The sequence below is a fragment of the Ambystoma mexicanum genome, chromosome 4q (assembly GCF_040938575.1).
Source record: "Ambystoma mexicanum isolate Mex_15411 chromosome 4q, UKY_AmexF1_1, whole genome shotgun sequence".
NCBI classification, from domain to species: domain Eukaryota; kingdom Metazoa; phylum Chordata; class Amphibia; order Caudata; family Ambystomatidae; genus Ambystoma; species Ambystoma mexicanum.
Window position 1 is genome coordinate 911,841,504 of NC_090928.1, and position 19,657 is coordinate 911,861,160.

A 19,657-nucleotide genomic window follows, 5' to 3' on the forward strand; every position below is an offset into this window, starting at 1 on the left:
GGATGCCATGTAATTTTAACAGGAAACTGGGAAATAATGTGCATAAAGAAAAAATAATTCTTGAAATATGTAGGGTTAAACTGTGACATGTATACCTCTCTCCTGAGAAACTACAAATTAGAAACACTGATAGGAATAGCTAAGGAATTGAAGACAGTAGTGTTTAAATTGTCTTGTTTTTCCAAAAGCTTAATTTCATCTGTGTCTTGAGAAGAGATCGAAAGAACATGAAGCTTTCAAATAAAGCACTTCTTCAGAAGGGGAGAAGAATCAATACTGTTATTGTAACATTCCTAGAGCTTTCAGATCCCAGTAGTGACCATTTGAGAGCTGTTCTGCAGCCAGTCAATCTTAGTGGTACCGTAGGTTCCGAAAAAAAGTCCTTAATAACACCACATTATGGCATCTACCATATATTTAAGTAAACTGTGCACCCTGTGCAGTCAATTCACTTCAACACCTGACAGGCACTAAAACACAATGTTTACAAATATGAGAAAAATCATTAAAAAACTTTTTAAAGTACAACACTTTTAATTAAGTAAATAGTAACTGTAGTGTGCAGCATAGTGTGTTTTTCAGCAGCATTTGGCAGGAGATACTGGACTTTGTTGGAGCAGAGTGTGACCCAGCTTGCACAGTCTTTCTACACTTCTTTGTGCAGTACTCAAAATCGCCACACCGGCGTGGAGCAAGCTGCGGTGTGCAGCCTAGTGTGTCTTGTCGCAGCAGTGGCAGGAAATACTGGACTGTGGGGTCCATTTAAGACCCACGACAAAAATCCTTTAACCTCAAAACCGCATGGAAATATTGCAGAAAAACAGCTGCACTTTCCTTTCCATGGCGCATATGCGTGGCGAGCACTCAATACAAGAAATGCCACCAAAAGGAGTGCTATGCATTATTTTACCTCCATTTAAACCATCTGAAAATAACATACATTCAGAACGGCACTACATTTGCTGTTCTGTTTTGTGAATACTTAAGCTGCACACGTGACATCCAAGACAGCTTTGCAATTTGCTCGTTATTTCATTTTTAAAACATCACAAAGGTGTGCTCTTCATGAAAACCCACCCTGGCATGCTATACTTCTGCTGAGTACCAAGAAGAAAGGCAATACAATCCCAGACAGCTGATGTACTCGGAAATCACTTTAAAGGCAAAGAATTCGGATTTTCATTTAAACACGGCCTGTGTTTTCATTTGCTATAAATCATCGCACACAAACTGCAGTGAATGAACGAAATAACACAGTGTTTCTTTTTCTCATGTCAATTTCAAGAAAATGCTTGACAGTAACTCAAAATGAACTGAAATAAACACATGTGTGAATTTACTCTTCTGAAAATCAGGAAAAATGTCATTTAATTAAATGTAAAATATTTTACTGTTTATCGCACAAGAAATATTATTGTACTTGGGGGTGAGGGGGCTGCAAAGCCATGTCCATTATGCTTTTTCCCCCCACAAAGACTTCAATCAGCCTGGCTGAGCCCCAGGAATTTCAGTCAAACCAGTTTGGCAGGAAAGCTTGCCTCCCATTTGTTCACACCTAACAGTGAACTGAGGCTTCAAGGACATGTGCTCTGTTCTTCTTGGACTGAGGGTGTGATAATTACTAGTTTCACCAGACGGGCCGGCAGGACTGCCATCAAATACATAGAAAGGGAGTGAAGCCCTGTGTTTGACTTAAAGGTGTGATTTCCTTCAAACACCCTCTTTCATGAGGTCCTTTGTTCAAGCCAAGCCTGGCAGAAGACATTTGGCTGTGGGGGGTTGAGGACCACCCACATCTGTAACAAATTCACCCCATTGACTTACTTTAAACAACTATTGTACATTAAGACATTTGTTCCAGCAACCTAAATAAGCAACAATTCGATATTATGCCAGTATTTAATGTGATTTTTAAACACGCAAAATGAGAACCAGGGCAACTTGCTGGCACCCGAGAAACTGGAATGGCAGGAAAAATGAATTTCTGGGTGAAGCATAAATGGCACAGACATTAAACTTGGGGGTAATATGCAAAATACTATTATGTAGATGTGTAGCCATTTGCGGAATTTTAGATATTATGGTTCTCCTAAAAAATGATGAAATTGTGCCCAAAAGTGATACTACCTCGCACAGAGTTGTCGATCGGACTGCCCGATTCCCTGTGAAATATGGAATATGCATATCTGTTTCTCATGATGGTGACTAGTAGACATTTTAAGTTGTGCTCCATAACCTACTTTTGTTAAAAAGTAACTGTGGTGAGACAAAGCAAGTCATAAAACGCACACACATAAACTGATGTCACGTCCCCTGAACCAATCAGCCCGGACAAAGGTGGGAGGACCGATAGGCTGGCCGATCCAAGGATAGGACTAATTCTTGGGTGCTTCCCCCCAGATTGTAAAATTATATGATGTCACCCTGGCTATTTAAGGGGGAGACAGGGAGACACAAGTGACATTCAACATTCAATATTCAAGATTCGAAGACGACAAAATCAGATCCAGAGGCAGCTGAGTCCATCCAGACAGGACCCTCTAGATCCAGCAGAACCCCCCATCTAGATCCAGGCAAACCCAATAATCCAGGGAGTAAAGAGGAGAGGCTGCTGATCTCCTTTAGGAGAATCCAGTGACCAGACCTTATGCCCAGCTGACCCATCCTGCTGTCCACAGTGACCAGACTTTGCCCAGCTGTTCCCATCCAGGAGAGCCCAGCTGACCCAGTAATCAGATCTCTTGACCCAATGCCCATGACCAGATCCTTGGTCCCGCTGTCCAGAGACCTTGCTGGCTGTCCAAATTACCAAACTCCAGCTTGCCTTGTAAGTATCCTATCACCCAGTACCCAAAAACTGCATATCCCGCTCTTTCACCTTGCATCCTGTTCAAATCCTATTAAAATCCCATAAGTCATATCCAAAACTGACAGTATCCTCTGTGTACCCTTTCCTTAGGAGAATCTGTGTTAGTCTATATCTGTTTGCATATTTCTTTTCTATTTCTCTCAGTTATTTGTGTAAGTCCTTAGTATCATTTGAATTAAATAAATTAATTCCCCTATAAAGAGATTCACAGTGAGCTGGTTGCAATTCGAACCCAATCACTTCATGACAAGTGCCTTTCTTTAACAATTGTAGTGCTTAAAATATAGTCTCAGTATAACTAATCATTGTGCTAACAAAACTGATTTTGCCCGTGTATTTTGCCTTTCTTTAAAAATTTGATTTGCATTTCCCATAGAAAACCAGACTATCATCCTATAAAGAGTCATCCCTTCCCCTCAGTATCTATCTGTTCTGTGCCTTTGTTTCCCATCCCAAAAACCGATTTCCAATCTTGACTGCCCAATTTCTTAGCTGTGTGCCAGTTTAAAGCCTGTGTGAAATGAGAAATTGCAATTCTGCCGCATGTGATTTCTGCTGCAATGTTTTCCCTCCCAAAATCGATTTTCTCACCTGTGTTCACGTTGCTTTAGTGATCTGCTCAGTAGCCTGTAAGCTTCCTTGTCTCTGTAGTGCAGCCACATGAATTTCTGTCCTAGCTATCCAAGCGCAGGTGTAAACTGATCTATAAGTAACCAGTAAAATCTGAGTATGCCATTTTGCTCAATTTGAGGGTTTTGTTTTTCATTTTTGGCCTTCCATTCTGGGGTGGTGGGTAGAATTTGAAAAGCAATGTTTCCCTCTTCTTTCTTACACCTTGCCACTTCTTTCCATCCACACAGAAGGTGTTGGGGGAAGTGTTGCAGGGGGAGTGCAGGGGGAGTGCAAACCTATGTGCCATCTGTGATTGTGAAGAAAAGTGATTTTGTTTCCATTTCTATTAAAGGTTTATGTAGATGATGTTAGAAAGTTAAATTAACTCTATTATAAAACTTTGCAATTGTATTGCCACACCGTGTTGGCTGCTGCCCTAATTTTGTTTGCGGTGATTTTCAATTGAATTTTAAAAATGAATAAATATTTCATTGTTACACACCGGCTGGTTCATGGTCCATTGCGACACAGGGTATTTGTTAATGTGGGTATGAAACGGGTTGGGTGCCTTCTCAAAAAAAAGAACTCAGGGTTCAAATAAAAATAAAAAGGCGTTTTTTTATTGCACGCCACCGTCAGTGTCAGTGGAAGAAGTCCATGGCTGGAGTGTGCCGTGGCATAAAATCAGTTAAAGGACTATGTTGGAGCAGATGGCAACCTGAAATGCACAGCCTTTCTACACTTTCATGTGCAGGACATGCAATACCGGTGCGGTGTGCATCTTAGTTTGTTTTTTGGCAGGATAATGGACTTTGTTGGAGCAGAGTGTAGCCCGACTTGCACAGTCTTTCTACACTTTTGTGTGCAGTACACAACATCGCCACACCTGTGCACAGTGCGCTTTGTGGCTTGGTTTCCTGGGAGCCAATCCACTGCCGTTCTGCTTCACTGGCACCTTCTGCAGTGAGAATTTTCTTTTCTAGCTCTCCGTTTTGTCTCTGTCGTGTCCCCTGATTGTGCTTCAGTTACTTGTGGGACTTGAGAGTGTGGGGTTAATTAACATACCCATAGCCAGAATTCCCTTGTGTTATTGGGTTGTTCTCTGCCACAAATTGTCACTTCACGTGGAGCGCTTCCAAATCTTTTGTGGGAGTGGGAGGTGTGGATCTGGTCAATGAAGGGCTCATAGCCCTCTAAGTGGCACTTAGTAATATAGCATCAGCTGTTTGAAGTGAATCACGGGCTCCTGACTCAACAAGTGATTTACCTGGTATCATCCCTGACATTTCGGTGCCTGCTGTAAACAATATCACTCTTATAAAGACTATAATGGACATGTCTGTCCTTTCTGTTGATTTGAGTTCTAGTTATGAGAAACTGCAACTGGTTTCTGGAGGTTTGAACTCAGGCTCTCCGGCTGCAGGGTCTACATATGCTGAGGTCACAACCTCTGATGATTTAATCATCAATGGCAGCATGATGGCCCAGGACTACATCACTCAAAAGGAAGAGGCTACAGCAAACACACAACCGAATGTTGGGCAGTCAGTACAATCTGAACAGAGCCCACTGATAACTCTGGACCATTCTGTTATTCTGGATGCCTCATTTCTGAAGCTATGTCAAGACATGGCGGTTTCCAACCTTGGGCATGCAGAAGTGACTTCTGTGACAGGTGCTTGTTGGTCTGGGGTTTTTTCTTTTGGTCCAAGGGGCCATCCACAGGAATACATCTTCCAGAATCATATTGACTTGCAATATCTAACGCATAATAATATGGACATCCGAAAACAGTCTAATATTCTCCCTAGAGTGGAATGCTTGGGCCCGGCCTCTATTTCTGCCTTACACCTGTCATGGAGTCGATGTTGAGACTTTATAACAATAGTAAATCCATTGTTTTAATCGAATGCCCTTAAACTATCATCTATGGAGAAGCATTTTCTTACTTTGAAAGATCAAGCTGAGATAGGGTTTATTGATCAGCCAGTACCTGGTGACACCTACAATGTACCCCTGAATTACTCTAATGTGTATGTTTTGGGGGTGCCTCCCTCATCTTTATTTCCCAGACTCCAAATACTCTGTCTCCTCTTGTCGAGCACACCGCCAGCTTGGGGGTCTCTCCGGCTCTTTTGATTCAACTGAATTAGTTGTTGGTGTTCCTTTACTGACGGAGAACATTCCAATTAACTTAGTCCAGGGTTCTGCAATGCAAACAAGCCCCCATTGGAGAACACCTAAAAGGAAAAACAAGAAAAATACAAAATAAAAAAATTAACTACCTTCGCCATTTGCCTAATATGGCTGCTCAGGAGAATGTTACTATGGACATGCACTTAGATTCACAAACTCTGAGCTGCACAGAGCCTGCAATCTTGGATCAAGTGATTATTTCCAACACCTGTGCTTTCCTCCACACACGACCATGGAGAGGGCGCAATCTCTACTCTTCCTGTCCTTGACTCGGCTGCAATTTTGAAACAAATGAGGGACATATATATAAATCCATTTTGCTCAACCTCTATCAACTCTTGAGTTCAGCCTTTGCCCTTCCACAACTCCAACTACCATTTGTTGTTGTATTGTGTACTTTGGACATGTTTTCGTGCCCTTTTCCAGCTTTTGAAATCTGCTAATAGGGAACAGGGGAAAGTGGCCACAGACATTATCTCCAAGGGGACCCACCAATAGGAGAATTCTAGTCAATCGTAATTAGACTTTTTCACAAGACACATACTTTGTCATATAAATTAAAAGTATGTGTCTACTGTCATAGAAATTTCTCCGAAGTACAAAAAACAATTCATATCTCCTACAAAATTGAATCCAATGAGGAATCACAATGGTTTTACTTGGCCTTGCATGTAGCAGCAAGGAACAGATAAAACATAACAAGCCCTTAGTACTTTGCACATACTGCAATAATAAGCTTGATGATAACCAAATGCCATCTCGAGCCATCTCGAGCTAGCAGTAGAAACCAATTCCAAATACTCTCCAACAACTCATTCTATGTTGGAGTATTCTAATTTGTATAGTATAACCATTCCAAGCCATAATATTTCTTCAACCCAATATTGTCAAAGTGCTGCGATCAGAATTATTTAAAGGCATTCATGGCAGGTAGTAGAATATTTACCATTGGACCTCAAAGAAAATGCTGAAACACTCGGAGTAGGACGATCAGTACATCAATCTTTAATTGTTCTAGTTTATGGTGTTTCAACAAAAGATCAAAATAATTTTGCAACAACTAGTTAACTTATACTAAGTTAAATAAACCCTAGAGTACCTCAATCAGAACAATGAATACTATAAAGATATAATCTTTCTTTAAAAGAAACAACAGAAATATATCAATATAATAAAAATAGTTTCAATTTTAAAAGTGTTGATCTGAGCAAGATGGACAGCATTCTTGAGTGATACACAAGCCATCCACTACATTCCAGAGACACCAACTAAAATGCATTTGAAACATACCAAATGCATAAAGCCAAATTGTCTCCAATGCGTATATAGGAAACATGTCTTGAAGCACGCTGTTTTCCACCAGTCTTCCCTATAGGAAAAGGAGGAAGATATGATAAAAGACCAATAAAAAATCAGTGCATCAGAATATCGTCCTCTTAGAATATAATCTGAAGATGCGAAATATCATCAACATATTTAATCCATTTTCCATCTTTTGTTTGAAAGTGAACTAACAACTTTATGCTGTGGAGTTGCACACACACACCCAAAACTGCAACCCACTTTTTAAACATGTCAGCTAGGGGACTACTTCAAAAGATAAAAAACAAAGATGAATTGTTGGAGTCAAGTATTATAAATCTCTTAGCAAATATGCATGACACAAAAGAATACTGGCTCCAACATCACTTTGAGGTTCGCTGTATGGTAAGTAACGTAGCCACCACCCCACACATTGTTCATTATGCAGAATATGCCTAGGATGATTTGCATGACATCCTAAGCACTGCAAAACAAACTAAAGAAGGAATAGATGTAAAAAGGCACAGAATAATTCTGATCCCTAGATCTTGTAAATGTTTAAGGATACTTTCACCATTGTTTTATTCACATGTTACACTTCATCTTTAATAAACAATGCCCTCCACTTGGAGAAGTACAACACTTATTTTGGAGGAAATAATACCAATCTAGAGGAGCACCACATGTTCACTTGCTTTTGTGGATAAACATGCTCACAAATGTTGACAATGGTGACAATGTTTCTCCAATTTATTGAAAAGTACATTACCTGTAAAATCCCTACAGAAGACATACATAATGAACTACGGACACAAATCCTATGTTTCTGGTGAAATAAGTGTGGCAAATATTGGCAACATCGATACAGAAACAAAAGAAAATGATTCACCAACTGTCATTTTGATATCCCTAGACCAGTTTGTACCAAAGGTCAAATAAATAGTTTCATGTCTTTTGTTAGGCGCAGTGTAACTGGCAAATCTCCCCAAAATACATATAACATTAAAATAGATGAATCACCCAAGTACACAAATGATTTCAATCCTATCATTGAACTCTTGAGGAATGCTAATATAAAGATTCACTACATTGCAGACAATACAATTGAACTGTAGTTGCAAGATATGTCACCAAAGCTGAGAAAACTGATCTAAAATCTGTGATGACATGTCAACTAATGAAAGTCTTTCACAAAATACATACAGCTTTGGTATCAAAAGGCTGTCACATAGAGATTGTGGGTCATACGATGCTAAAGAACATTGAATATGTACAGTCTTATAGGGGAGATATGAAACTATTTTGTGGCCCTTCCTTGGTCCAGCTTCATCATGAAAAACAGTACTAAAATCCTACCAAGAAATTGAATCTATAGCTACAGAAATTCCTAAAAGCCAATACATCTTAAAAAGTATTCTGCTTGACACATACTATCCAAATAGAAATACTGATTTGGGAAAAATGTGTTTGTATGAGATAGCACACAACTTCCATACAAACAAATTGCCATGCCAAACGAACCAAGTGGCAAATATTTAGTATTAAATTGTAAAGGAAGCCGAGAAAGATGTTCAAATTCCAGTCTAATTCCAGTCTAATTAATCATGTACAATTAAACTTCACATAGACAATTGTATTACATGACTGTACTACAACTAATCAAACCTTGGAGGAAAGATAAAGAATTGTTAGGTGCCCATGATGCATTTGAAGTGACATTCAAAGCAAATGAGAGCAGCATAACAAATAACATTTTAAAATGTTACAAAGAAATGCTAGATAATCAACATCAACCAGAAGAATAAATAGACACAGAAGTTGAAAAACAAACTCCTGAAAGGAGCTATTCATCTCTTACAGGTAGTCAAGAACCACTTGCAGAACCGTTCATTAAAAGTGAAGCAGGAATAGCACTGAATGAAGTAGAAAATAGCATGTATCAATACAAAGAAGCTGAACATGATTTGTCAGTGCTCATATGACAGTTAAATGATGAACAACTCACTATTTACTGAGCAGACACTGAAAAAATGAAGAACATGTGCAATGATAATAATTACAAACCTCTGCTATTGTATGTAAGTGATGAAGCAGGTTCTGGGAAAACATTTGTTTAATTAAAGCAATTTGAAAATGTTTAGAAGAGAAAACAAATAGCAACCTTTCAGCTGTTGCAAAAGCCCCCACAGGTCCAGCTGCTTACAGCATAGGAGGTGCAACTTTACACTGCCTACCACTCCTCCCAGTTGCATGCCAGAACAAATAAGAACATCACACATTGTCACCAGAAGCTGTATTTGACAAATAAAAGTCCTTCTCATAAATGAAGTAAGTATGGTTTCCAAGGTAATGCTTTCTTTAATTGGCGTATGAATGAAAGATGTCCTAAATAATTGAAACAAAGAATTGTTTGGTGGAGTACATGTCATTGAGGCTCATTATAAGTTTGCCAGTCCAAGCAATAAATCTGCCAGGATTCTGGCAAGTAGAATTACTGTTACCACCACTTGGTCCAGTGGAATGTCCACAAGATTACGAGTAGTGGTAGCAGGTGTAACTGCCCATTCCGTGGAGTCCCTTTGCACTCCATGGGGGAGCTTTCCGGTATGTCAGGCGCTGGTTATATAAGCAGCAATGTTTGCTAGTAAGGTGGCAGAATAATCTCCAGCTTTTAGCTGGAGGTCATTCCACCCAGCTCACTGACAAACTCATAGTTGGCTGATGCGGTAACATGCCGGTGAACGTTAATACTGGGACATTAATACCACATCGGCCAACCCGTAATGAGCCCCATGTCTCTGGACATCTCCTACAGTTAACACCAGTCAAAAGCAATGTTAATATATGGTGTCACTTTCACTATAGACAACTTGCATATAATATGCTTCACTGCAGATCCAACATATGATCACATTTTAAAGAGCATAAAATTGGTATACTTACTGTACTTTCTTAACATGCTAAATCATCCTTAAAAAGTAAACTGTTAAATGAACTGTATCGACAAAATACATTTGCCGCAGATGTCATGGAACAATTAATATAACAAAATCAACAATGCATGTGTTTAATGCTAAACCCTGCAAACTGTCACCAATCCAATGAAACAATGCTAAAAAAAGAAATGCAACACATACTCAACATCAGCTGCAGAGACAAACTAGAAGTGCATGGTGTGACACTCTCTAGGTGTCAACAAGCAACAGCAGGCCTAAATAACCTAGAAAGATCTATCTCAAACATTTTCAGATTGAAAAAAGTACTAACTCTCTCCCTAAACTGCAGAGTAACAGTAAGACGCAACCTTGATGCAGAACACGGTTTAGTTATTGGAGCAGATTTCAAACATATCCAAACGAAAATAATATCCAGTTCGTCCTCATCAATTTTAAAGAAACTAAAATAATACCCTGCACTACAGCTCACATACTTCTTTTTAGAGGTATGTACTTACTTTCAAATTGTATTTTGGATAACTCCATTAACATTAAAATGTACTTACATAGCACAATTAATCTGCAATGTAAATCTGCAATACCTTACAAACAACAATCACTAATTAATTCAACACATTTGGGCTATCCCCAATAAGAATCATTCATTAAAACAACATATATACAATTGCTTTTATTGATTTTTTCAATCTACTTGGCATAAACCACCCTTAGTTGATCTTGGCATATTGCCTGAGTATGTGCTTTGTACAATCTTAAGTTTAAGGCTGTAGCTATAAACCTCACCAGGTTGTACAAGAACCGGGGCTCAGCACAGTATACCAGCAAAGCATTGCTTCCTTACATGATCTGATATGCTACTCCAGAAAGTGTGGCTTTAGCCACACATTCCTCTCCATACAGTAGAATGGGCAGATAAAAATGAAATGGGCCAGATCTTCATCTAACCCCATACCACATATACATTTTGGTGGGGGCCTACACCAGCTTGTCTTTTTCAAGAGCAGAAGTAGATTAAATAAGGCCATATTAGCTGCCTCCTTCCTGTGGGCAAATTCATACTGGTAATGGGCCGGGCCCTGTCAAGTTCTCCTTTACCTCAACATACGTGGCCAGGGAAGGCAGAGCCTTGATTCTGTCCACATCCACAGCCAGTGCCCTGCTTCCGGACCAGGTTTTTATGTCTATTTTAATTTGTATCAGATTGCCCTTCCATATGTCTGCCCCACTTACAGTGAGATTGTTCCAGAGTATACTCCCTTCCTTGTACCAGACATATTTGTCCCTGCTCGTGGATGCCTCCATCTATAGGAAACCCATCAGTACATTTGGATTATCTGAGAGACCGAGTTTTAGCTTGGAGTAATACATCTGATGTCACGACTGTGCTAAAGATTCAATATTCTGGCGCTCTCTAAATCAATTCTAAAAGCACTACTTGGTCCTCCAGGAGGAATGCCCAATATTTTGTTAAGGATTTCAATCAGTCGATACACCCTGGTCTCAGCCTAGTATGCAGCACACGACTGAAATGCTTATTTTATCATATATATAGGTTCAATATTTGAGAGATATACCACTCATATCACACCCATTTTCAAATCCCCCGGGTCACAATGGACCAGGAATCAGGCTGGTTGGTAAAGGTAATATTTATGTATTTATGTAAAATTCAAATGAAACATATACTTTTTAATATATGGAGCAGCAATCACCAATGTGGTGAAAATAACAAATGAGAAGGTATGTAATGCACTTAAATTCACTCTTTAGCAACACAAACTAGGAAGCACCAGAGAAGAGAATACTTTTGGCTTGTTTGGAAAGATAGTACTTAAGTTAGGATTTCCCCCTGCAATATTCCTCAACCCACAAATAATAAATTCTAAAGAGATATAAGGAAGCAGCAGGTAATCAGGAATGAGGAACAATAAACGAAATTCAAATCCAACCTTCCCTCCTCAAACAAGAGAGAAAAACAGATCTGAAACCCTTACAATGTTAAAATGACACTCGAAAATGGCTGAATAAAACACTGAAAGTGTGCATAAATCCCTAAATCAGTACAAATTTCTATGGGAGCAACATTGGAAAGATACTAGCAGGCATAAGCAATAGTTTGATTGAGCAAAAGTAAACAATTTGAAGTTGAATGGAAGGTTGAAAATAATTTAGAATAAAAATAACACGTGTAAAACTTTGCAAAAATGGTGATTACCGCCTAAAATTAACCAAACGGTTTTCAATGATTTTGAGTGCGGTGCTTGGGTTGGGGTGTAGCTATAGGTATTAGGTATAATCAAGAATTGAAATGAGGTCTCTAGCTATTAAACTGAGGGAGATATGCAATGTAGAAGAAGAGGCATTTTTAGAAAAATCGTGTAGTGAAAACAGAAAAGAAACTCAGTTTGGACAAGAATAGTTTTACTCTAAGTTTTACTCTATACTAGAGCATTCTGGCTAGAATATCAAAGAGGGACACAGTAAGCTCTAGAGTTGATTCATGACTTCAACCGCAGATCCCCAGCGATCCCAGTTGGATCACTCAAAGTAGGATGGATAGTTTAGGATTTACACAAGATAAAAATGACTAAAGAATTGGAGCTTAGCAAGATAAATCAAGGACAGGATTGCAATAAGGATTCTGACAATGTTACAAGTTATTAAGGTAAGGATAGGATGGTTTAGAGATTGGGATAGGACAAGGCAAGGCAAGGTATGATATGGTTTTCTATGATTCCTATTAATACTTACAGTCCACTTTAATTTAGGATTTTGGACCGTCAAGTGTTCTGGTCACCACATGGATCTGGTCTAACACCGGAGCTGGGCAAATCTGGTGGGATAGGATCAGCTGGGCCCTTCTGGTCACTGGACTGCACTGGGCTGGCACTTCTGGTTAGTGGATACTACAGATCAGCGGGGTGACAAGTTTGCAGCAGGCCTGCATCTAATAGCAGCAAGCCAGGCTGGATCAGGATGCTTCCCTTTGGTTTTTGAGATTTTTTTTTTAATTTGAGGCCTAGCTGAAAATGGGATCAGCAATGCATAGACCTTGGCTTTGCAATGAAAATCTGGAATCAGGATCAAGCAGGATGAAGAAATCAGGAACCGGACGCCAAGCAGGAATTCAGGAAGAAAGTCAGGAATCAGTGTGTGTCTAGTGCTGTCAAGGGCCCTTATTTATCGTGCCAGATGACATGACGAAAGTATATGAGCAAGGCAGGCTTACTACTTCTGCCTCTAATAACAGGATAGGGCAAGGTAGAAGTCTCCTCCTAGCTCTTCGCTGATTGGATCACAGAAAAAGGATGTCATGTTTATGGGGTGATTTTTACAGTGTTTAGAAACCTCCTCTAGCTACTGGAACCATAATCTAATTTTGCCACAAACACATATTTATGCAGTTGCAACCTCTGAGAAAATCAGATACACAGGTTACATATTTTGTGCGTCACAAGTCTGTGGCACCTGGTTTCGCCTTGCTGACACATTTTGTTAATTTTAAACATGAAAGATTTGGCCTAAAATTCCCCAATTTTGTACACAGATGTGAATTTACTCCAGGGATGTATGTACAAAATGTTATGTTTGCAACATCAATACTTTCCCCATAATCTGTCAGTTTGTATAACTTCTGTTCCTCTTGCAGTAATGAGTTCTACCAAGTTTTCAAAGCAAGAGCATAAAATTAGATTTAGAACTACAAACTTGTCATATTTTTCCTAATTATTGCTGCAAAGTTAAACGCCTTTAAAGTTCAGTAACAAATTAGCCTCTAAAGCCAAAAGGAAGTCCATTGCCACTTGCTCAGTTTTTTTTTCTTTCCCCCAACTGCTGTCAATAGTCAGTTTCTTTGAAGCGGGATGAGGGGCCTCTCTCTTGATTGAAGGTTTTATTGCCCCTCACACTTGACAGGTGAGAGTCTCAGCCTGCTATTGTCCCAGCCTGGAGCAAAGACAAATGTCTGATGAGCTTGTGAAGTTTCTTTGTCCTGGTGCATTCAAAGTCTTTCAAGGTGATAATTAGCGCTTTCCTGTGTCAGAAGTGTATGAGGTGTCACCCTTTGTCAAGGCTAGCAACTGGCAGAGCAAGATTTTTTTTATAGTTTGCCAATTTAGCCTATACGTTTTAGCTTTTATTTTCTCATTGTACATCTTGACTTAAACTTGTGGAATCAAAACAGTTTATAGGTGTACTTTTACCAGCAACAAATTCTTTTACATTGCTAAGTAAGCAGGCCTTCACACAACAATTTACTTTTAAATAGGTGATTTTCTCTCTTCAGTCAGAAAAAGCACATTTTACTATTTCTTTAAATTCAGTTTTCATCTCCAAAAAATACATACTTTATGCAGCTATAGTTCTTTTCTTGAGTGCTGGAGTTGTTTTGCACATGGATACATTTAAACAGGCATCTATTTAGAGTCTTTCTCTGAACAGCTGATTTTTAGATACTTTTGCAAAATAGACACGTTTCCCGAGTAAAATGAAAACAAAGCCCCTGGTTGATTTTTCAAAGATACTTTTGACAGGAGCTGTCATTCAAATGAGGCCCGGTTCCTTTGAGGCATAATGAATGATCCTTGGCATTGCAGGGCCTTTCTAATCGCAGTGGTTCATAAGGAGTGGATGAGTTTAGCACCAAGCAGCACTTTTAAAGGTTGAAAAAGGTGTAATTTTGAAGAGGCATCTTTGGTTTTCAGCAAAGTAATGCTTCACTTCACTCCATGTTAAATGTTGCAGAGCACACTGGCACATTCCTGCAGTGAGTACTCTGGTCCACCGCACCTGAAATGTGTGTGGCAGGGTGGTGCAGCCATTTTCTGGTTGTTGCAAAAATGCCGTTTAGAGATTCTGGCATGCACAGGAATCAGTGCAGCCATTTTGCTGTTTCTTGTACCACTGCAGCAAAGTGATGTATTAAAGCACAGCTGAGTGGGTTAATTTACCTATGATTTGCCACAAGAATTTAGACTGTAGTGTGTCCACAAGCTTACAATTTCCATGTCTCTAGATTTCACTACCATAGAGCATTTGTGATGACACCATCAGTTTGAAGATGTCCATACATTTATCAAACCTCTCTGATATGTATGTATGTGTGTATGCAGAGAACAATTGTCTCCCTCTTGCATATGCTGTTACAGTTCACAGGTCACAAGGGCTAACCCTCCACAATGTACTTGTAGACTTTGGCAGAAACATCTTAAAAGAAGGCTTGACTTACCTAGTGCTTTCACATCTTCATGCACTCACTGATCTATTGTTACTAAACTTGGATGCAAACAAACTCGAAGCTGACATTCCTTGCATCCTCCAATACAACAGATTATTGCATCATCATGAGTTTGGCAGTATTCTGGTGTATTTACCACCGGAATACTGCCAAACCTGAATTACTGTTACCACCTTTGTCCAGCATAATTACCACAGAAGATCCCCCTGCGACCCATAGGCCCCCAGCCTCCAGCTTCCATCTGGGCCCACTGTGATCAATACCATTGAAGAGAAACATGAAGCAAACAGACTATTCAGCCCTGCCCTTTCAAAGCAGATGCCGGTATCCAGCCAGATTGCGCCACCGGACAGCAAGCAAGGCCAGTATTTAAAGCCAACTACTATCTCTGCCAGAGGAGAACCACTGAAGACCTCCCTGGAGCCCCTCAGCCTCCAGCTTCCTTCTGGGCCCACTGTGCTCAATACCATCAATGCACAGGCTAAGATAGCCACTGCCACTGAATTGAAAAGAAACATGAAGCAAACAGGCAGATTCAGCCTGCAACATGATTGGGCACATGCCCTTTCAAAGGAGACACCGGCATCCAGCCGGATGGGGCCACTGGACAGCAAGCAAGGCCTGCATTTACGCCCAACTACTGTCTCTGGTGGAGTAGAACCACTGAAGACCCCCCTTAGCATTCCCCAACCTCCATCTTCCATCTGCCTTTCCACACAGCTACCGATCTTAAACCACAGCCGTATTGTCTGTCCTTCTGCTTGACAAATATATCCCTCTGACTACGTCCACCACCTTCCTTACCCCAGTGATGAAGGGTCTCAAAGGCCATACGCAGTTGCCACTTGTCGACATACAAGGACCCAAGGCATACCTCGGTCGCTCACGCAACATTAACACTGCTCAGTACAGTCACGCCAAGCCTCATGTTGAGCTACCGGCAGAGCGTATAGTCAGAGAAACCATGTGCTGCCCCCCTTACCAGAGCCATGGCCCATCACTCACTTGGCCCCAGACACAATGATACATTCAACCTTCCACTATGTTCGCTGTACAGTGACCGCCCCATATACAGAATACCCGCGACGTTTATCCCACTATCCTGCCCCAATTCACAGCTTTGTTATTGCACCCACAACTAGCTCAATGTGAACCTGGCACGCCGTAGATGCCCACAGACCACCATTCCTCAAGCGTTCGAGCAGAGGAACTTTAATCTAAAACAGAGCATGCACTGCTTGCAGTTCGTTGCTCACGTATGCGCCCCAGTCGCCCAGACTATTCATCACAAAGGGAGCACACGTACCAAACACATCCTGGCGGCTTACCAAACTGACTTGCCCCACAGAGCTGTCAACAATGTGCTACACATTGTGCTTGATGTTCCAAGCTGTACTGAAAATGTGTACTGCACTATGTCTGGTCCAAACAGCACTGCTAAAAATGTTATTTGCCCTGTGACTATTGCTGAAAGCCTTGCTAAAAATTATTTTTTGCCCTGTGACTGATGCCCATAGCCTCGCTAAAAATGTTATTTGCCCTGTGACTGATGCTCATAACCTTGCTAAAAATGTTATTTGCCCTGTTACTGATGCTCAAAGCCCTGCAGAAAATGTATTATGCAATATGACTGATGCCCATAGCCTTGCTAAAAATGTTATTCGTAATGTGACTGATGCTCAAAGCCCTGCTGAAAATGTTATTTTCACTGTGAACTATGCCCAAAGCCATGCGACTAATGTGCCTTGCCCTATGATCGACCAATGCCCTATGGTTAATGCTGTTAGCTCTGAAAACAAAGCCATCTGCCCAGATAATAATGGACATATCACTCCTTTCGACCCACGCCACTCATCCAAGTGAACAAAGCCATATCCTATTTCAGGAAACCGTCCTCTCATCGGGCACTAATGCCCTCCAAAACAGTCTAGCGGCTCCTGCACCACAAGATACCCACAACTCTGCAGCCACTACTGCACCGTCTAACCCCCATGCTACCAACAGCCCGGTGCCTTCTCTCAACCTCGCCCTGGTCAATGCTTGCTCCCTCCCAGCCTACTCAATTGATATTCACAACTTTCATATAACATCCAATCTTGCTGCCTTGGCCGTCACTGAAACATGGCTACATGCAGCCTCCAGGCCAGCCCGTTCACTAGTAATCCTAACAGGCTTCACCATCTTCAGGAATGATAGACTCGATGGTAGAGGAGGAGGGATTGCTCTAATAGCGAAATAATCCCTTCACATAAGGCCGTTTGACACCTCCTTGAAGGGGAACTGCAACATCTTATCAATGAAATTGACCACCTCTCCCACAAATACCATCTCAATAGATGCTATTTACCACCCACCAGGCCCAATCCTAACCTTTGAAGAGACCTTCTCTACACTCTAGGAGCCAATATTAAGCCCTCATCTAAAATGATCCTCCTATGTGACCTAAACTTGTGCCCCAATAACCCCAGTGACTCGCAGTCATCCTCTGTGGCCAACTCCCTTAATGCACTTGGTTTCAGCCACTGCATCAGCTCTCCCACTCAAGCCAAAGTTTTCACCCTGAACTGGATTGCAGACCTCAATTGCCAGCTCTCTATTGGACCCAACTCTCCCATGGTCCGACCACCACATTATTGCTGTTACAATCACACACTACAAGCATACCAAACCATGTACTATCAATGTACCTCTGCCGCCTTCACTGCCTTCACTGGCACGCAGCTCACGCAAACTCAACAAAGATTGCATCCCGCCCAGTCTCAATACTCTCAATACTCTCAAACAGGAGAACCTTTGTTGACATGAACCTAATGTATTAGCAGATCTCTATGCCACAACCTTAACAATCGCAGCAGACACTATCGCCCCCCTAGCACCCTCGAAAGCCAAACCTGCTGGAGACATCCATTTTTTGTTCAACCCTGACCTCCTAGAACTCTGGACTAAAAAAAGAATTGCTGAAACAAATTGAAACAAGCAATCAGTCATGCCAAATCGACCTCCTTTAGCCAATGCCAAATCTAACACTAGAGAGTTTTTCACCATCCTCAGGGAGCTTGGAGCCCCCAAAGCTCTCTTTCCACTCTCACTAAGGACAAAGCCTGGTGCACCAATATACAAAATGCCATGCTACTCAAAACTGATACATTACAAACAAAATTCCTCGCTAAACAAGCTACTCTGTGCCCTTATCACCTGGCCACTGCTGCCACCACCTCTTCAACGGCACTAGTCTAGACCTCCCACTGTTTTGCTTCCAAAAAGTCTCAGAGCTGGAAGATCTAGATATCTTAAAAAGCCTGAAGCCTTTGAGATGTAAATGTGATGTATGCCCGCCCTCTCTCATTAAAGAGCACTCTGAAGTCCTGGCACCCTTTATCACCTCCTTCATAAATGCCTCATTGCTGTTGGCATAGTGTCCTCCAGCCGCAAGGAAGCCTGGGTCCTCCCCTTACTAAAAAAAGCCTCCCTAGACCCTGCAGTCCCTAATAATTAATGGCATATCACCACCATTCCCTCCCGATTAAAAATGCTGGACAGAACGGCCTATGTCCAAATTCAGCACTACTTGGAAGCAAACCATATGCTGGGAGTTTGCCAGTCTGGATTCTGTCCAGGCCATGGCACAGAGACAGGTCTCCTCGACCTTCAAAAATAGCTTGATAAGATTTGGGATAAAGGGAGACCTACCCTTCATCTCCTTTTAGATGTGTCTGTAGCCTTGGATTTAGTTGGCTACAAAATCGTCTGACAACACCTCACCACTTCTGCATTCTTCTCACCTGAAGCCATGATTTGTATTGCCTCCTTCTTAGATGGTAGAGCAATGAGAGTGTGTTCAGAGAATGCCAGTGCTCCACCAGCACCAATCAGTTGTGGTGTACCTCAAGGATCCTGCATCCCTCCCACGTTCTATAATATCTTTACTAAGCCACTCTTTGACCTTCTGGACTCCATCGACATAGCATACTATGCTGACCATAAACAAATTCTCCTTCCCCTCCCTGGTAACTACTCGAAAGATCTTAATGTGGCCTACTCAACCATCGAAGCCTGGATGCCAATACACAGCCTCTGCCTTAACAATGATAAGATAGAGATCCTTCTAGTTGGGCCCTCAGCAGTGCTGAAAAAACTAAATTCCCAATACGCAACCTTCAATATCGATGGTACCCAGATTCCAGTCTCCACCTCTGTGAAAACACAGACGGTATACCTTGATGGCACCCTCTCGCTGACTCACAAATTGAACGCTATCACCTCTTCTGTACCCTACAGGACTAAACTTATAAATTCCTCTAGACCTTTCTTATTCACTGACAGTTGTCTAACCATTGCACGTTCAGTACTTGGCACCAGGCTGGACTACTGCAGTGTACTCTGGCACCTCTTCATACAACCTGTGGAAACTGAAGATCACCCAAAATAATGCTCATAGAGTGGCCCTCAACATTTCAGAACTTGTACACATATTGTCTGCACAAA